This window comes from Papilio machaon, chromosome 2 (assembly GCF_912999745.1).
Source record: "Papilio machaon chromosome 2, ilPapMach1.1, whole genome shotgun sequence".
In the NCBI taxonomy this organism is placed as follows: Eukaryota; Metazoa; Arthropoda; class Insecta; order Lepidoptera; family Papilionidae; genus Papilio; species Papilio machaon.
The window spans coordinates 9475417-9495434 of record NC_059987.1 but is presented as its reverse complement, the minus strand read 5'-3'; the positions used below and the strand labels follow the sequence as shown (position 1 = coordinate 9495434).

The 20018-nt window shown below is 34.0% G+C and overlaps 6 non-coding genes across 6 annotated transcripts; 1 reads left to right on the top strand and 5 right to left on the bottom strand.

Moving 5' to 3' along the window:
- Positions 1-3340: 3340 nt before the first annotated feature.
- Positions 3341-3412, bottom strand: Trnah-gug. Its single transcript has one exon. It is a non-coding gene; the product is annotated as a tRNA-His (tRNA).
- A 2150-nt stretch (positions 3413-5562) lies between these two features.
- Trnah-gug lies at positions 5563-5634 on the bottom strand. Its single transcript has one exon. It is a non-coding gene; the product is annotated as a tRNA-His (tRNA).
- Positions 5635-7159: 1525 nt separating this feature from the next.
- Trnah-gug lies at positions 7160-7231 on the top strand. The gene has a single exon. It is a non-coding gene; the product is annotated as a tRNA-His (tRNA).
- A 1220-nt stretch (positions 7232-8451) lies between these two features.
- Trnah-gug lies at positions 8452-8523 on the bottom strand. The gene has a single exon. It is a non-coding gene; the product is annotated as a tRNA-His (tRNA).
- Positions 8524-12609: 4086 nt separating this feature from the next.
- On the bottom strand, positions 12610-12681 carry Trnad-guc. Its single transcript has one exon. It is a non-coding gene; the product is annotated as a tRNA-Asp (tRNA).
- A 2474-nt stretch (positions 12682-15155) lies between these two features.
- Trnah-gug lies at positions 15156-15227 on the bottom strand. The gene has a single exon. It is a non-coding gene; the product is annotated as a tRNA-His (tRNA).
- Positions 15228-20018: the final 4791 nt, after the last annotated feature.

The following is a 20018-nucleotide window of genomic DNA, read 5'->3' as shown; positions in this document are numbered from 1 at the left end:
AACGTTCAGCTTTGTTGGTAGAATTCGTTGCAACAAAGTGGTATTAAAAACACAAACACAATTCGATGGCGACCAGATGCAGACATAGACTACATTTTATACTCTTAAATTATTAGACTTAAAATATTTATTAAAGTATACATTTAGTAAACAAAATTATCATATAACCGTTATTCGAAATCACAAATGTAGACATTTCACATAGAAACCTAGTGACTTAAATAATTTTTGTTTTAAAATCTATAATTTTTACTGAAGACGTTTTCGAAAGTGTTCTACTTTCTTTTTACGTCCTCTGCTTTAAGACTGAAATTATTTAAATACCTTAGCCCAGTGGTTCCCAAACTTATTTTGTCTACTGCACACTTTGAGAATAAATATTTTTTTAGCGCCCCCAAATTTTCACATATTTAAAAACCACTGTAACTTTTTAATTAATTTAATTAATTATTGAGACCTATATGTGTATATTAACGAAGAATTATTACTCTTACCGCCCCCCTTGAGACCTGCAGCGTCCACAAGGGAGCGTTATCGCCCACTTTGGGAAAGACTGCCTTAGCCTATATTTATACTTACGCATTCATGTATAAAATACATCTAATGGTTTCTAACGTAACGTAAGTATTGTACTTATTCCATAAGATGTCTTTATAATTCTTTATGAATTAATCTTAGAAAATAACTTTAATTTTATTTAATTCATGAATCTTTCGCTGGTAATGCAGTCTGCAGCGGTACGGTCTTTTTCAATTAAACTTTTTTTAAAACTTGTTTCTTTTTCTCTTGAGAGCGAACAATGTGGAATTTATAAAAGATTAATATTTTAATTAACTTTTGAAGAAATTAGTTCTGGTACAAACGAGAAAGTAAAATAAATCTTTGCATCTAAGGTTAATTTACTCCGGAGCTCCTTTGATAGTTATAAAATAAAAAACAAAAAGAAATACTAGGATTTTGTTTGATCTTTTTAATTAATATATTGCTTTTAGAGGTAGATAATCGATCAGCTAGAAATATAACTCAAAATGTATTAGCTAGCTCTCTGACTATAACAATATTGGCAAAGAGCTAACAATTCGAACAATCATGATTAAAATATTAAGACCTATTCAAATTCGTTCGCTTTTTAGTAGACTGTTTTTTATGTCCCCACAAATAGTTATTTAAATGACTGCATTCATAAAGCCAGGCGAATTAATAGCTTCAACACTACTGATAAAGTTTAAAGTCCATTGTACTATTCAACACAGAGATTTGCAAGCGAAAGTGGTACAGTTTATAATAAATTTATATTTAACTTAAATCAATCTTGTCATCAGCTCCGACAGCCGTGATAGTCTAGTGGTTAGGATCATACGTTGTGGCCGTAGTAACCCAGGTTCGAATCATGGTCGTACCTTATTTTCTACTTTTGTCAGAAAAGAAAAAATATATATAAGAGATAATTTATGATGTATATGTCAGCTTATTTATATAGTTGATGTCATCAAAAAACAGGATTCAATAAAGACATCAAAGCTGACGAACGTTTAATAAAAATGTTAAGAATAGATTTTTAGATAAAGAAGGCTTGTCTTTGCTATTCATGTCAGGAACGGGTATTTCAGCGAGGTTGAGCTGCGTCTAGATTACGTCACGTACGTTAAATGTGATTGACTTTATATAAAAACGTTAATCGACAATTTCTCGCTGGAATACGAATATTGGGAATCTTTTGATTTATTTCGAATAAAAGATTTGGTGTTTTAATTAACCGACATCGGGCTTATGAAATATAAGGATTGAACTTAAATGCGTTATAGGCGTTTTACTTTTATCAATTCTATTATAAGTGCATAGCTTTTTTCTTTTTTCCATCTTAAAGTCATATTATCGTTTGTTTTTATGTATGCATGTTGAATATTGTTTTTAAAATTTGGTGAGTGCTGAAAGCTAAACGTTACATTATTTTGAAATTAAACGTAAGATTAATAATCATTTTCTATTAATAACATAATGGTTAAGATAGTAAAAATGAATCTTTTTATTTTTTAGGGTTCCGTATCTCGAAAGGAAAAACCGGAACCTTATAGGATCACTTTGTTGTCTGTCCGTCTGTATGTCAAGGCCCTTTTCCTCAGGAACGCGTGGAGGTATCAAGCTTGAATTTATATCTAATACTCAGGTGTACCGTCTTTTGGAAAAAAATAAAACTTCTAGGTCAACGCAATCAAAAGATACAACCGTTTATGCAGCAAATTTTCAACACTCGCAAGGGAATCAAAATCTATAGGGTATTTCCCGTGAACTCGGAATCTTGAAATTTGATACGAAGCAATGTCTTATAGCACAGATAAAGGAAAAAAGCGAAAACCATAAATTTTTATTTTTAAAATTCCATACCTACAGGTTTGTACGGAACACTCACTGCGCGAGTCCAACTCGCACTTGGCTGGTTTTTCATCGTTTCTTTTGTTAGTATTCAACTTAAATTAATACTTATAATATCCGACGTTGCCTTTTTACTAATAATTTACGCAGTTACTGACATACTGTGTACACATCGTATTACTTGTTTTGGTATCATTATGGTGCGGCATATACATACGTAGCTAGTATTTTATATTTCAATGCCCGCAGCATTGGACAGAGGGCGAAAGTGCCGCGAGCGGATGAGTTCTGTACAAGATAATATCTCTCCCCGGGACTTGCGATATTTAATACTGTTTATACTGAACTGGATACAAACGTATTGTGAAATATTTTATGTATTGTCAGCTAGAAATTGCAATTGAAGGCTTCATTACTCCCGTATGTTCAGCATTTTTCGACAAAAGAATTTCAATCTTTCAGATTATGTAAAATACTTACCAAAATTAACACATACTTTACAATTTATATACGACACTAGATAATCTTATTTACTTTTCACATAGATTGTTTTATGAACAGAAATATGATATTTTTGCCACATTAATGCTAAAGTAAAAACAATTTTAACCTTTACCAGTTTTAATACTATTTGTAAACCGTAATAAATCTGTTTTACGAGCGTCGTGTGCGGTCAACTACATCGTACGAATTAGACGATAGTTTTGTAACAACAGATTTATGACATAGAATTATAAGTACGCACGCGACTCCATGTTTTTAGGCATTTAACAATTATTTATGAGTTGTCTTTTATATAATCACATATTAAATGTAAACTTTGTACGTTAAGTAGAGTATGTTACCTCAGTAAGATATATGTATAAATATGTTAATTAATGATCTAATATATCTTCAGATCAAATTCTTCTTTTCTGACTTAAAAATTAATATAAAAAATATATGCTCCGCCGCGACAGCTATACGCTGCCGTGACCAGGATTCGAACCTGGGTTACTACGGCCACAACGTAGGGTCCTAACCACTAGACGATCACGGCTACCACAGCTGGTAGTAATCAGATTGAATCTAAGAGATAGATAGAGGGTTTTAATAGCACTTTCACTTGCAATTTGTCACAGCTTTAGACCGTAATAGCCAATGAACTTGGACGCATTACAAATGATCATTGAACAAGTAATTTTGATAGTTTAATAGTTAGGCAAGTATAAGCTTATATAAAAAATATTTCAATAACACTAATCTGTCCTATTGTTGAAGTGAAATTCATTCCTATTTAAGGATGTTTATGGTTAGGAACTTATTGAAATAGCAACTAATCTATATATATAAAAGAAAGTTGTGTTAGTTACACTATTTATAACTCAATAACGGCTGAATCGATTTGACTGAAAATTGGTGGGCAGGTAGCTTAGAACCAGGAAACGGACATAGGATAATTTTTACCCCGTTTTCTTTTTTTTTTATTCCGCGCGGACGGAGTCGCGGGTAAAAGCTAGTTCTTAATAAATGTAAATGAAACTACTTGTTCTAAAAGTAATTACCTATTAAAATCATTACTTTAGTATATAATAATTTATTTATCAGTCAAAAATTGAGATAATCCTTTTCCGCGAATTGTTACAAAATAACAATGAAAATGGTGAAATGACAAACCGTACCAAGTTGTATCAACTTCAAACATATTTTTGTTTTGTCTCAAGACATTTTATATTAATTTCAACAGAAATTATTTTTATAAAAATAATCGGGTTAAGAAGATATTTCATGAAATCAAAAGTAACCTCTTGTAGATAAGTACCGCTTTACTCAGCAAACATAATAATTATTTATCATACAAAAAAAACGACTGAAATGACTGTTATTCGATTCATCAAAAAAAAATTCTATTGACTGTATATACTACGTCACGTAAGTAAACACTGATCTATGTAAATGGATATAGGTCAGGGCTTGGAAATTACAGGTTTTGCTTACGACTTAAACGCGTCTGTTGAAGTTCCTGACAATTAATTCTATCTCTATTGATAGTTTGAATCCTCATCACCGCTGACAATTGCAATCTTCAGCCCAGCGGAAATCAAATAGGTCCAAAATACCATGGTTTATAGCTAATTTTAGATAGAGGTCAGTGAGGTAAAACAATATTCATACTTTTTAACTAAATTATTATAACATTTTTCATCTTGCTACTTGAGAATTTTTGTTACCGCTTTTGGGCATTGTGCTTTTCAAACCAATAATCTTTCGTTGATGTACGATGGACCTTAAACGATTTTGAGTGTGAAAAGTTATTTATTCTATTAGCATCCAAGTTGAATTCAGTTTTCTAGACTTTAATAAAATCTATAGGGTAGATGAAATTACTGGATTAATTTTGATACCTTTTCGAAGTTAAATTGAGGGAAGAGCTTTATCTAATTTCACCTGGTGTATTTGCTGGAATGGCTTCAAATTAATCTTGCTTTTATATTCCAATAGAGAATTCAAATCGGAACGTGAATCATTTGAGTGGAGTTTAACGATGGATCGGATTTCCTATCTATACCTTAACAATTAGTTTGATTTAAAACTTACTAAAAACGCTTTATTACACAGGCATTAAGCGTTAAAAGTTGCATTTTATCTCTGTACTAGCTTTTACCCGCGACTCCGTCCGCGCGGAATAAAAAATAGAAAACGGGGTAAAAATTATCCTATGTCCGTTTCCTGGTTCTAAGCTACCTGCCCACCAATTTTCAGTCAAATCGATTCAGCCGTTCTTGAGTTATAAATAGTGTAACTAACACGACTTTCTTTTATATATATAGATAGATTAGAATATCCTCAGTAGTATAGTGGTCAGTTTCCCCGCCTGTCAAAATTCCGTACTTAATAATGTAGTCTAATCGTTGGTTTCTGATACCAAAATCCCTGTATAAAACATATCGTCACCCGTCTCATTTTCTTAGTAAAATAGAGATAACAATTTGTTTTGGTCTCAGAAAACATCGATAAACGTAGATTGTCAAAGGTATCATAATTTAAAAAAAAGCTTTAAAACCAGCTCTATATTTTTAAATCTTAAAAGAGTAGGTTCAAATAGTAAGGAGTCACCAATTTCTTTGACTGAATTTATTCAATTCCGCTAAAACATCTACAGTCATCTCATAAATAAGTAAAAGAAGCTCCGCCGCGACAGCTGTACGCTGCCGTGACCAGGATTCGAACCTGGGTTACTACGGCCACAACGTAGGGTCCTAACCACTAGACGATCACGGCTGTCGGAGCTGGTGACAACTGTCGCAAAACATCGCTTCGTAATCAATAAAAAACTGGATCACTTTCACTTACGATTCGTTACAGTCTCAAGCAATAAGAGCCAGCAAAGTAATAACAAACTTTATATTACTAGTACATAAAGTATAACTCTTGTTGAGTATTATAGTTGAATATTATATATTATATAAAGTATATACTTGTATGAGCGTCGGTGGCTCAGGGGTTAAGCACTTGACTTGCAATCTGCAGGTCCTGGGTTCAAATCCCGTCATGTATCAATGAGTTTTTCGATTTTCTATTTACATATGTACATTTATCCGACGTTCTTACGGTGAAGGAAAACATCGTAATGCAACCTGCACATATCTGAGAAGAAATTCAATGATATGTGTGAAGTCAACCAACCCGCACTTGGCCAGCGTGGTTGACTATGGCCTAGTCACCCCTAACTTTGGGTAGGCTCCGAGCCCCTCGGTGGGGATGTATAGTGAGCTGATGATGATGATGAAAGTATAACTCTTACTATTTGGCATTTGGAAACCAAGACACACTTTAGCCACAATACAAAGCACATATAGTTCGTAGCATAGACTACGAGATTTACCACCTTATCATCCACAAAACTACCGGAATTAATCTCAAGTAAGATCTAAACTTCTTTGATCGCAATCATATATAACAATTTAACATTTCATTTAACATGTTTTATCTCGATCGCGACAAAGGCGCATAGCGTAACGAGGTCAGAACGATAAAAGGCGTAGAGCAGCCGCGTAGCGCAATTCGTAGCACACACAGCGAAGTAGCGTCAGTTAAACTCTTAGCGAAATAGTAACGTTATTTATTTTTTACGACTTAACACCGACAGTGTCCATTTTTTTAAATCTTACTAATATTATAAATGCGAATATTTATATGGATGGATGGATATTTGTTTGAAGGTATCTCCGGGAAGGCACAACGGATCTGGATGAAATTTGGCACATATGTAGAACATAGTTTGGAAGAACACGTAGGCTACTTATCAAGTTTTTTTATAATTCTCCGCGGACGAGTGACGAGTGACAAACGAGTATGAATTCGCGTCGAAATGGCGAAGCGACTGCTGCCCATGGACTTCCACAATTGCAATTGCGTTACCTATATTGAATCGACGGAAGAGGAGACGCGCAAAAAAAATATATTTCACCTTCATATGCATTCTTTCCTCTATCAATTCTCTTCCCGTCCTTTCCTTACAGGAAAAAGGTTTGAAAGAAAAGCGGACAAAAATTAGATCTCCAGAACACACACTAAGCAGACTTAAATTACGAGCACATTATGATATTAGAAAAAATACTCCTGACATTTTGGTGGTCTCAGAATATAAATGTTGTTTTTACAACATACTTTGATTTATACTTCACTGTGATTGCACTTTTTGTTCGTTTCTGTTCGTGGTACTGTAACGAATTACAAGTGAAAGTGATCACGTTTGTATTATATTTAACGTAGAATTTTGTGAATATAACCACCAGCTCCGACAGCCGTGATCGTCTAGTGGTTAGGACCCTACGTTGTGGCCGTAGTAACCCAGGTTCGAATCCTGGTCACGGCAGCGTATAGCTGTCGCGGCGGAGCATATATTTTTAATGTAAATTCTTTAATGTACCATTACTTCTTTAGGATTGATAACAAATTAATTTTACTTTTTATTTTATGTCTTACTAGCTGTCGCCTTCGACTCCGTCCGCGCGGAATTAAAAAAAAACTTACTAAGTAGCCTATGTGCTCGTCCAAACTATGACCTTTTTTTTAAGTCAGGAAATGCATTTACGCACCCCTACGCTGTGCAATGGCGTAGGGAGTGTGGGACTCGCCGGCCGCAGAAGGCGACCGGAATACCCACTAAAACCTGACTGCCCTCTGTCGCATTGTGGCGGGGCCTCGGGAACGCGTGAGCTTGCTTCCGTGATCCCGCCAGCGTTATCGCCCTGAACGGGGCCTCATATATTGTTTGTGGGGGGAAGGGCGGCAATATATTGCCGCCTTCTCCTCCCCACTCTCCGGCGTCGGAGCGGGGGCGCCAGAGGGTCTCTCTCGCGCTCCCGCTCCTGTGCCTCCTTCTGCGAAATCACTTCTTCGCAGAAGGAGGCAACGGCGTCCCAGGACCTCTCACTTCCTAACATGGCGCGTATAACGCCAGGAAGTGAGAGGTCCTCACCTATCGTCGCCACCAGGGTGCGGCGTTCTTCTGCCCAGGCGCAGCACAATTCCAGTGTGTGCTGCGCCGTATCCTCTTCGTCGCCGCACCCTGGCACGTCCAAACGTGTTTGGCACAGATGTAGCCATAAAACAGCGATGTTTTATGGCTACATCTGTGCCAAATTTCATCGAGATCAGTTGAGCCGTTCCGGAGATACATTTGAACAAACATCCATCCATCTAAACATTCGATTTTAAAGATTAAATCATCCCAAATTATTTTTATTATCATTAACAGCACTTACTAAACTGAACTTAGTTAAAATCAAAAGAATAATCAGTCCTTCTGTAAAAACATTTTAAGTGACCTCATTATTTATTGACATGTTAAAATAAACATGACATGTAACTTTAATGAATGAATTTGAAATGTAACATTTTATGTTTTGTTTTCTTTTGATAACAATACAACAAGTTGTTTTATGTTCATATATTCTCTTTATCGCATAATAGTTAAGTTGTAAAATAAAAAATAAGATTAACAGAAAGCACTTATTTTCATTATAATTCTACATTTATGATGTATTTATTTTACGATTCAAAAATATAAGCTCCGCCGCGACAGCTATACGCTGCCGTGACCAGGATTCGAACCTGGGTTACTACGGCCACAACGTAGGGTCCTAACCACTAGACGATCACGGCTGTTGGAGCTGATGTCAACAACAATCTAAATTCGATATAAATTCATCTTAAACTGAGCCACTTTCACTGCAATTAGTTTCGGTGGTTGCTGCTTGGTACAATGAATATTAAACCTTACTACCTATCTATAAGACATCAAATACTTTAACTGGACCATTCCGTACTTCAAGTATACCTGTAACTGTGTAATGACATAGTCAAAGGCTTTTGACTATGCCATTGCAGGCCTTTTGACTTGAAGGCAGATTGTTTTAAAAAACGTAAAATTTAATATTTGTTCATTTCCATAAAGTATGTTTTTTAAACCCCTAAACCCTTCAACGCAAGCAAAGTTCTTTCTAGACACTTTGTAAATCGCTAACTAATCGGATTTTGTACACAACCAGTAAAGTGCACGTCGTCTCGCGTAATCCTTACCGCGTAATGGAAAATGCTAACGGGGAGTGGTACTTTGCGAGCTATTTGTGAAATACTAAATTTATTTTAAAACTAAAACAATGTTAGCATATAATGAATAGAAATATGTACACTAGGTACTTTCAAATTGACACTTCACATTAGTGTTGGTGGATGAAATTATTCGGAAAGAAATTTTTTTTTTAATTCACAAGTGACACTAGTGACAGTAATAGACAATATTTAATCATGTTCTCTTATGACTATTGAACAAATTTAAGTTATTTGTCAACATTTAACAAAATCTTAGGAGTGAGAAATATGTGTCATTGTTAGGAGTCTGGGCGGAAGCCAACTCTGTTCGGACTGATGGGCGCCTGCCACGGAGCTACACATACAATATTTGTATACACATCTTACAGACAAATTGTTGCTTTTTACTGCTTCTAGTCAAAGGATGTACCAAATGAAATTATGCTTTGGAAAAGAGTAACTCAGTTATGGAATACAAGTATTTTAAAATGTAGTGTTTGCATCGGTTGATAGCAATTGTTAAACATGATTAGCCGTCGCCCGCAACTGCATCTGCGCGGATTAAAAAAAAAAATTAAAAGTAGCCTACGTGTCTTTCCAAACTATGATCTATGCAAAATTTCATCTAAATCCGTTGAACGGTTCCGGAACTACCTACAAACAAACATCTATCCATCCATCCATATTAACATTCGCATTTATAATTTTAGTAAAATACATGGTTAAGTAAGATTCTCAAATTAACAATATATTAGAGCTCTTTGCCCTTTTAAATACAATATCAAAATGAAATAATAAATTTTACTTATTGGGTTAGTTTCACTACAATACAATTTCACTCTAGAATACCGAGTCGATACATTAGTTGTAATTAAAATTCAGTAAGCGTGAGGGTAAAGTGTAGGCGTGCTACGGACGAGGGGCGAGGAGTGGCGGGGGAGTTGATGCTGAGTCGGTATATTTTGTAATCAGCCTCTATTGTTACGACAGCGATGTTTTATGGTACCGGATTTAGAAATAGCAATTCAACTGAACTTTGTACCTGTTATATTTTCAATTTTGATTGCACTGAAAATAGATTGATATAACTACAATGTTAATAATATCAATGAAATGTAGCTTATCGCACTTTGATTAGTTTAGCACTCGCTATGCTTACCCTAAATTAAGGGTGACTAGGCCATAGTTAACCACGCTGGCCCAGTGCGGGTTGATTGACTTCACACGTATCTTTGAATTTCTTCTCAGATATGTGCAGGTTGCATCACAATGTTTTCCTTCACCGTAAGAACGTCGGATAGATGTACATATGTATATCGAAAAATACATTGGTATATGGCGGGATTCGAACCCAGGACCTGCAGATTACACGCCAAGTGCTGCCCCTGAGCCACCGATGGTCTCTTTGCTTAGTTATATTAGACCAAAATTGTTAACATCCCACTTATTTATGAATTTACTTAATAGATGAAATGCGAATATATTTTGTAATAATTATAAGTATTTTGCAAAAAATTACAAGAAATACATGGTTTATATTATTATGCGTGGTAAGGTCTTAACAAAGGTAATTTTATCTTAAAACGAAATTCAAATTTGATATCCATTCGTTGGTTCGAGTTAATAAGGCTGATTACACTGATTACATGCACGTAATAGACTCGGAGAGCCAACAAACGAAGTTAATACAACCTCACTAATTATCCCTTGCGGCTATACCTTAAACGTATTAATATATTTAACACGAATTCTTCTGTTCGTACACCAGATACATTTGGTTAATTAGTAGAGCAAGATAATTCAAGATAAAGCAATTTCATGTTAACATGTGCACTTTGTATTATTAATCTTACTTACCTTTAACTTCTTACTAATATATCATGTATAATATGATCTTGTTAATATTATAAATGCGAATGTTTTGATGGATGGATCAATGGATTTTTGACAAGGTATCTCCATATTAGCTGCATGGTTTTCGATGAAATTTGGTATAGATGTAGTACACAGTCTGGTAAAATACGTAGGCTACTAGTTAAGTTTCTTTTTAATTAGGTGCGGACGTAGGCGCGCGCAAAATCTAGTAAATAAAATAATATACATGTCCTACTGTACTAACCAGCAAGAAAGAAGTTCAACAGGCGTCACTGTCGAAAGTTCACAGAAAACGTAATAGGTATAGTCTGACGTCACGAATCTTGGTGTAAATCCACCTGCAAACAACAGCGCGGCGAGGCGCCGACCTGTCTCTACAATCTGGCACATCGCCAAATGTTACGATATATTAAAAAGATTAGCACTGGCTAAATTATTTCCGTTTTCACGTGAATCACTTTGGAAGCATAACTTTTTTTGAATTAACTATTTACATCTTGTGAAGGCAAAGATATGGGTTCTCAAATATGCGAGAATTAACTGTGTTAACGTGTTTACTTAGACAAACATAACCCAGGACCATCAAGACACGAAGCTGACTCACAAGACTAAAAGGTTATATCTGTATAATATGTCGTATAAAATGAAAATAAAATTATTTCATAAAATTAAGATATAACGAATGGAGTTAAAATAAAAGAGATTCAAGTGTGTAATAAAAGCTGGTTAGTTTAGAGATTTCAACCACATTCGCTGTCTAGACGACATTAGCGTGAGTGTTGCCACATGCAAGCGTTTATTGATCGTTTTAGTCTCCTTGGAATATTGTTGAAACGGTTAATAGCAACATTCGCGTACCGTTAGATAGAATTATAAAAACCATAAAGATTTTCACTTTTAATCAAACAAACACATTTTATTTATAATTCGTTCTATAACAAAAAATACAGAGATATTTAGTTAGAAAATAAAAACTAAAGGTTTAAATTACTCATACTTTAAAATGATCCACATTATTTTGGCTACTTAAAAAAAAGATGTCACATATTTGTTCAAGTAAAACCCATTTTATATTTATTTATCCAATCTTTAGGTTCAATTTTGGAACTCGATAGAACCTTTAAACATTTGAACCACTTGCCTATCGGTTTCTTTGTTAATATTTAATATATAAAATTCTCGTGTCACAGTTTTCGTCACCGTACTCCTCCGAAACGGTTTGACCGATTCTCATGAAATTTTGTGAGCATATTCAGTAGGTCTGAGAATCGGCCAACATCTATTTTTCATACCCCTATTAAGTTTTTTTTAACTGCGCGCGGACGGAGTCGCGGGCGACAGCTAGTTTTACATATAAATACTTGTGTTATTAAACAATTAAATATTTCCTGACAGTCGACAATCGACTAAATGTTAATTGATCTTAACAAAGTTTAGGTCAGATGTTGGGTAAAATTAATTTCTTAGAAGTTTGTCGACTGTAGCGGCCGACGGAGGCGACAGCGCCGGCGGCGCTCCAACTTAGTCAATTAATGTAACGCTATCAATGTTGCCATCAACGTCCTCATTCAGTTAGGAACTTGATACACAACAGACATACTTTAGCTGCTTTCGAAGACAGAGTCATTTCGATAGCGACTCGAGGAAAAAACAATCATGTCTCCATATCTTATTAACAGATAAGATATGGAGACGTAATTGAAATTTTGTTAATTGGAAAATCTAATTCACTTTGACTATTAAAAAAAATATAGGTGTTGATAAAAAAAATTACAAAAAGTTCTCTCCGGCGGGGAATCGAACCCCGGTCTCCCGCGTGACAGGCGGGGATACTGACCACTATACTACCGAAGACTACGTTTGCTTAGCTAAAATTACTAGTTTTATCATTCTATGACGACGTCATATTCATATTACGTTCACATTCAAATTTATCTACCAATAAGGTATAGTGATAATATTTATTGTAAAAGGAATTTAGTAAGAAAGTACAAGTTCGATTAGTAAATGATTAGATTTGCTTGAAATTGTTCCAAATAGTTTTGATTCCTATCAAAGGTATTCCGTTGTTGTATATCAAAGTTATTAGTTTCCCGTCATAATTTAAGAAATACCACAAGTCTAGACGCGGTTATAAGTTTGAAGATGTTTCTACATATTTGTAAACTCTACAACTTGTTCCGATGTTGCCTTTAGTTTGGACGTACAATGTTTATAATAATTTATTGTACAAATAATTAATTCAATACATTGCATACATATTTGAAAAAAAAAAAACGAATAAAAAAAAAATTATGGATTTTTTTCCTTGTAGGTTTCCAGTGAGATCACAATTTCGGTGGATTTATTTTACTCAAGATTATTTCCTTGTCTTGGAAATAACACGTCCCGTAGGCGTCGCGTCTGGAAGACGTGACAATAAATATTATATGAAGCTGCTCTATGCATTTCTATATTATACGTGCGAGGATATTCTTGTTTGCATGATATATCTGCGTAAAACGTGGCGTGTTATAAATTGAAGCATTTATACAAATCTAATACAAGATCGGTATGCAAAGACTTTAGCTGCTATTGACTTCACCACTATTAACATTTTTTTTATCTAGAAACAAACAAAATTCGGCATGTATAAAGACGTAGTAATGTCTTAAAGGAATCCGTATCCTCGTTAGTATAGTAGTCGGTATACCCGTCTTTCACGCAGGAGACTGTGGTTCGATTCCCCCGTCGGGGATATATCATTTATATTATTTATGTAATAAATAATTTCAATATTTCTTTAGTATTTGGATATAACTGTAATGATTATATTTATTTCGTACGAAAAGCTATAAAATTAAATGAGACATAAGATTTTTAACTAACAGTGAAAACCTCGATAATCTTACAAAGAACTTATTCAATCCCTTGGGAATCGATGAAGGGATCGCTTCTGAACAACCTTGTTAAAAGGGGATAAACGTTTTCCGCACGAACGCTTTCGCATTTTGATTGTTAGGGGATGAATTGTCGGACCACCCCAATTTCACCTTTAAACGGATTTACCTCATTACAGTTCTGATTCACCTTGATAAATAATCTTACAACACAATTTTTAAGAAGCTTCTCTCAAAGACTATTAAAGTACGGTATACAAAGCCAAGAATGGATTAGCCTCAAGTAAAATCAGATATCGTTAGTTTTGCTCGTTAAATAACGGACCGTAGTACAAAAATAGACAGGACATGATTGATGATCAGGAGATCTTACAAAAAATAGACACGAAGGTTAATATAGAATTCGGTTACTGTTTAGTGAAATTAATATGAATTTTCTTAAGCAAATAACTCGTAAAGAGATTAATAACTTCATAGTAAAAAGAGATCTACGAGAACTTTTTATTCCGCGCGGATGGAGTCGCGGGTAAAAGCTAGTCTATATATATATAAAAGAAAGTTGTGTTAGTTACACCATTTATAACTCAAGAACAGCTGAATCGATTTGACTGAAAATTGGTGGGCAGGTAGCTTAGAACCAGGAAACGGACATAGGATAATTTTTACCCCGTTTTCTATTTTTTTTTTTATATTCCGCGCGGACGGAGTCGCGGGTAAAAGCTAGTTTAATATAAATGCCTACAATAAAGTCCGATTTCGCTAGTCGAAGTTATGGAAATGAAGGCGAATAAAAGTGAAAATAAAAGTGAATTTTTATGAGATATCCAACAGTAAGTCTAGACGATTCAACCATTTTGAAATTTGCGTTTCCCGACATTTCGCGTGGTTGTATAAAGATTTGTCTCAGCTCGACATTATGACTAATAAAGATGAAGAGTATACGTCCAAGAAGTTTTATTCTCAGCGTTAAAACCAATGTATTAAAATTATGTTACAGTAAAATTTATCCTTTAACAGTTAACAATATCTACAAAGCAAATAAAATAATTGTATAGCGAACTGTAGTCTAACAATGTATCTCCGTAATATATTAAAGGCCCCGGTCGCTTATTTAACATTTTTAACGTAAAATCCAACTCTTTTTTGTAATTTAATAATATTTTTACATCATCGTACCCTTTCCTTAATTAACTTAGTAAACAGGTAGAGTTCAGCGAAAGAAAAAAAAGGTATTTTGATATTTTTTTGCTCGGGAAACATTTAGCTTTTTCTAAGTTTTTTTCTGTTTTTCTTTCTCGTTAAATTTTGCCTTGTACTATTCCCACATTCAAAAATATGTAAATTTAGAAGACAAGAGAAGACAGACCACAGTCCGACTAGAATTTTGTTACAAAATGTAACAGTTTCAATTGAAAAAAAAAAATCATCTCCGCCGCGACAGCTATACGCTGCCGTGACCAGGATTCGAACCTGGGTTACTACGGCCACAACGTAGGGTCCTAACCACTAGACGATCACGGCTGTCGGAGCTGGTACTCAGTGGAATGAAACATTGCTATCGTACAACATGATACGGAAATTGGAGCACTTTCTCTTGCAATTATCAATCGAGTAACGGTACCTCTTAAATATTATTACAAGGTTGTCTTGTCTCGCATGTCGTGATAAAATGTTATTGATTAACACCATATATTACCAATAAATCAGCACAGATAACTAAAAAAAAAATTAATTTTAACAGACTTAGAAACAAAAGGTTTTTATTCAATCAGTAAGTTCATCGTCTGCATCAATACTTGCATTCTGTAGATTTTTATAATACTTATACGTAACAAATGGAAAAAAAGAATGCATTATAATAAAAGTTCAATATGACGTCATAAAATATTTAGCTGACCCAAACACCTTTATTGCGCGGCGTGTGGCAGTCGTAAAGCTTCAGCTCCCTTACCGGACACGTATCAACTAATTTGACCGAACGTTATTAAACCAACATTAAGATACTTTTTACGACTTCCTTCATAATGTTGAAGCAATTACGTAGCCCAAGTACTTAGGATTTACGATATAAAGGTCAGTTGGATTTGTGCCCAGTGGTTCGAGTGACGAGAACTTAAGTAAACTGTGGAAAAAATTAGAATCACTTCATTGTGAGATTCTAAGTTCATTCTTTTTAGTTTCTTAGTTATTAATCATGGAATATAATTCATTTGAAAGTTAATAAAATAACCTAATGATATATGGTTCCATGGTTCATTGCACGGGAGTTGAAGGAATTTATCGTGGCATTTGTGTAATGAAGTGATTCCAGTTTATTGCTGAGTATAATTGTTACGTCTATAGATGTTTTAGTCACTTGATATTAGAAGATAAGTCCTTTTTTTAATATAGCATGCCATCTATATGTATAAAAGAAAGTCGTGTTAGTTACACTATTTATAACTCAAGATCGATCGAACTGATTTAGCTGAAAATTGATGGGGAGGTAGCTTAGAACTAGGAGACGGACATAGGATTTTTTTTATCTTGTGTGCATTTTTTTTTATTCCGCGCGGACGAAGTCGCGGGTAAAAGCTAGTTGCTTATAAAAATAGGATATACTAAAGTATTGTTATTAATAAAAAATAAAAAAATAGATCGAAATTGGCCTAAAAAAAGCAGACACTCCTACAACTCTTTACAATCTAATAAAAATATTAAATATTCACTGAATAATGTTTTTTCTACCGCATAAAAACATAACTGAAATTATATTATTTCAATATGAATTGTGAAAAATTAACCGCAATACAGATTGTAAATGATTTAGGAAAATTGCAAATGATATGAGCAAGCAATGCGGTCAGGTTGTTTAATATAATTTACATTTTAACAATGTCAATAATTTGATATTCGATACGCCTGAATATGTCATTAGTCATAACACAAATCGCACAAACATAGGTTAGCTAAGATTACCATTTCTGACTAATGAGATGATAATAAGGTTATTTAGATATTTTTCCTGTAATGTCTAAAGTTAGAATTAATCTAATTTTATGTTTTCAGTTGTTAAATTTAGTATCGTCTATCTGTCATCGTAATTTAATATTTAACGCTTATAATCCAAGTTCATTAAAATATTTTACTAGTACTAAAACTATATAGATCTTTTACAAATTTGTAACATAAATTATTGCGGCACTCAGAATACTTAAATTACCACTTAGGGATTCCCGTAGTGTAGATTTAGTATGAGAAATCTAGAATGAGCGCAGATACAAGAGAAAACCATCACATTACTCAAATGACTCTATGTAACATCAGGTAGACTTTATATCTTTGTTAAATTTTAAATTATTTTTATATAATTTTAATTATTCATCCTATCGAAGTCTCAGGAATGTTTGTGTAAGAGTTGCAGTTATTGTTTTTGCAGAAATCAGCGGCGACGACAGACTGGTGAGTAACGCGAGGCTTATCTCCCCCGTCCTCGCTCTCCGCTCTCTCTGCCCCCGCAGGTCACATACAGATGGTGGGGATACGCATGCGCGCTAGTACAACCTCCGGACTCGGAGCAATGATAATTTTGCAGAGGACGTTGTTGCCCATCAGAGGCAACAGCGTCCTCTGCGTCTCCACCCTTTTATATTTACAATAATGGGTAGAAAATTATTATTATCTGATGAATAATTTGATTTAAGTAACTAGTGTTAGGTACATACTACTTTTTTATTTCGTACATTCCTATGCTGGTTGCGTGTCATAATGCGCTTGCACATCCGATCTTAACAAAATATAAAAATGTATTGAAATCAAATGAAATGAAGCTTTTCAAAGGGTAATTAAATAAAAATTTACTGTGAATTACTGTAAAAATGTAGATTTTGTGGAGATTATTAATAAATAATTCTGTGTAATTAAATATTTAAGCAACAAGCACAACAATTCATCAAACTTTGGTCGTGGAATAATTTTCAGAAACAGTTTGCATCTGTAAATATATTGTGACTAGGTTTATGAAGTTAGTCATCTGTGACACAGTCGTTGTGGAAGAAGAATATATTATTTCAATAATAGAATTGTATATGCAGCTTCATAAACTTACCTTGTAAATATTCTTTTAAATAATATTAAAAGAGTTTGACTTTATTCATAAAATGTCTATTTTTGTTAGATTCTTAAAAGGTTTGAAAAATGTTGTTATGTTATTATAGAATTAATGAAGAGCTCGAAGAAGAATTATGGGTGATAATAAAAAAAAACGCCGTCACAATTTTTAATCAATTCACTTTCTAAATTGGAAACGTTATCTTGTTAAAACAAAAGAAAGTAAACAAAAAATTACATTATAACTGACTAGCTGTCGCCCGTGACTCCGTCTGCGCCTAATTAAAAATAAACTCTTATTCGCAGCCTATGTGTTCTTCCAGACTGTGCTCTACATCTATACCAAATTTCATCAAGATCCGTTGAGCGGTTCCGGAGATACCTTCAAATATCCCTCTATCCATCCATCTAATCCAGGGATTCCCAAAGGGGTCGATATCGACCCCCTGGGGTCGATATTGAACTTAAAGCATTGCTAATTCTCATTTTGTCTTCTTCTATTGACCTAAGTCAGAATGAAAAGTAATAATAATAACAATAATTAATCTTAAAAGTAGATAATTTGGCCATGGGAGCCTGTGGAAACGGTTTATTTTGGAAAAGGGGATCACTTGTCCAAAATAGTATAGGGATCCCTGGTCTAAAAATTCGCATTTATAATATTAGTAAGAGTAAGATATATTAAAAATTATTTCAAGTTACAGACAGAGTTTTAATATTATTCAATAACTCTTGAATAAGACAAGCCGGCGCACTTTATAAAAGAGCTCAAAACAATGTTCGTACAAAGGAAAATTGTATGTCTTTTAAATAAAAACTTTTATAATAGTTTTATGACGACAAAGGCACTTTTGAAGACTTTTATACTTCTAACAAGTTACACTTTAATTTAATATTAAATTAATTAATTGTTTCTTGTTAAAATTAATTTGCTTATTGTAAAACTCCTGATAAGAAAATAGAAAATTCAAAAATGAAAATCTAAGTTATAAAAAGGTTCTGCTGAATTCAAACAGTTCAAAAAATATTTCCTCTAAACTGAAATTTTATCTAATCCTTTGAATCGTATGAAATTTAATTTACATATGGGTACTATGAACGTGCTGTGCGTCGATTCAAAAGGCTCTAACATAAATCCTGCGCTAATGACACATCTAATTTAAATGGATCATATGTCTATTAAAAAAGATTACATCTCAAGTATACCGTAGTGTTATTTCCGTCTGGTATACATGGAAGGGTTCTGTATGGGCGGTTATGGTCATTTTATGAAGAGCGAAGTATCGCATGTGTCAAGGAGAATGTTAGTTATAAGTGTGGAGAGGCACACTGGTAGAGGTAGGGGTAGGAAGAGATGTATGGATTGCGTGAAAGGTGACATAATTAATAATGGACGAATGAGATGACGGAAGATGGATCAATATGGAGGACAAAAACCTGATCCCCAGACTCTATGTGAATGGGATAATGGTATGATGATGATGATACATGAAAGGCCTTCAAGAAGCGAGCATATCTCTTTCTTAAAGGCCGGCAACGCATCTACAATTCTCGTAGTGTTGCGGATGTCCATGGGCTTCGATGATCACTTCGCTGTTCGCGCCGCTCGTTTGCCCCCTTCTCTTATAAAAAAAAAAAAGGGCTCTTATAGGAAAACATTACAAATTTTACTACATAGTAAATTTAGTTTCAACTAATAACTAAAGTAGTAGTAGTTCACTACTAAATTTACTATGTACCATTTAAAGTTATTAAATGGTCATGAACTACACAGACTAATGGAAACCTTTAGAACACGACCGTAGATTTCTCAGGAAAATCTAAAAGGGAGTATTTAAATCTACTGATATATTTAGGTTTAACTAAAAGTATTAATACGTAATAGAACTAACGATTGGTACCTAAAAAATAAAAAAAAACATTTTACAAAAAAAATACTGGCACATGACAATGCCATACATTTATTTAATTAAAATGTAACTGAAAAAGAAAAAAACTCGTGTATTTTCAATAACAGAGCTTAGTGTTTACATTGTGTGCCGACAGAAATAAAGCAAAACTAACGTTTACCTATTCTGTGAGGCATCAAAGCAAATATTTAGCCCCAAAGCGCCCAGCTTGCTAAACGAGGTGAAACCCGATATTTTTGAGAGATATTTTCATTTATAATTTATATCAAAAATATGACGTATACAATTTTTTTGTTACAGTTTTTGAAGTACC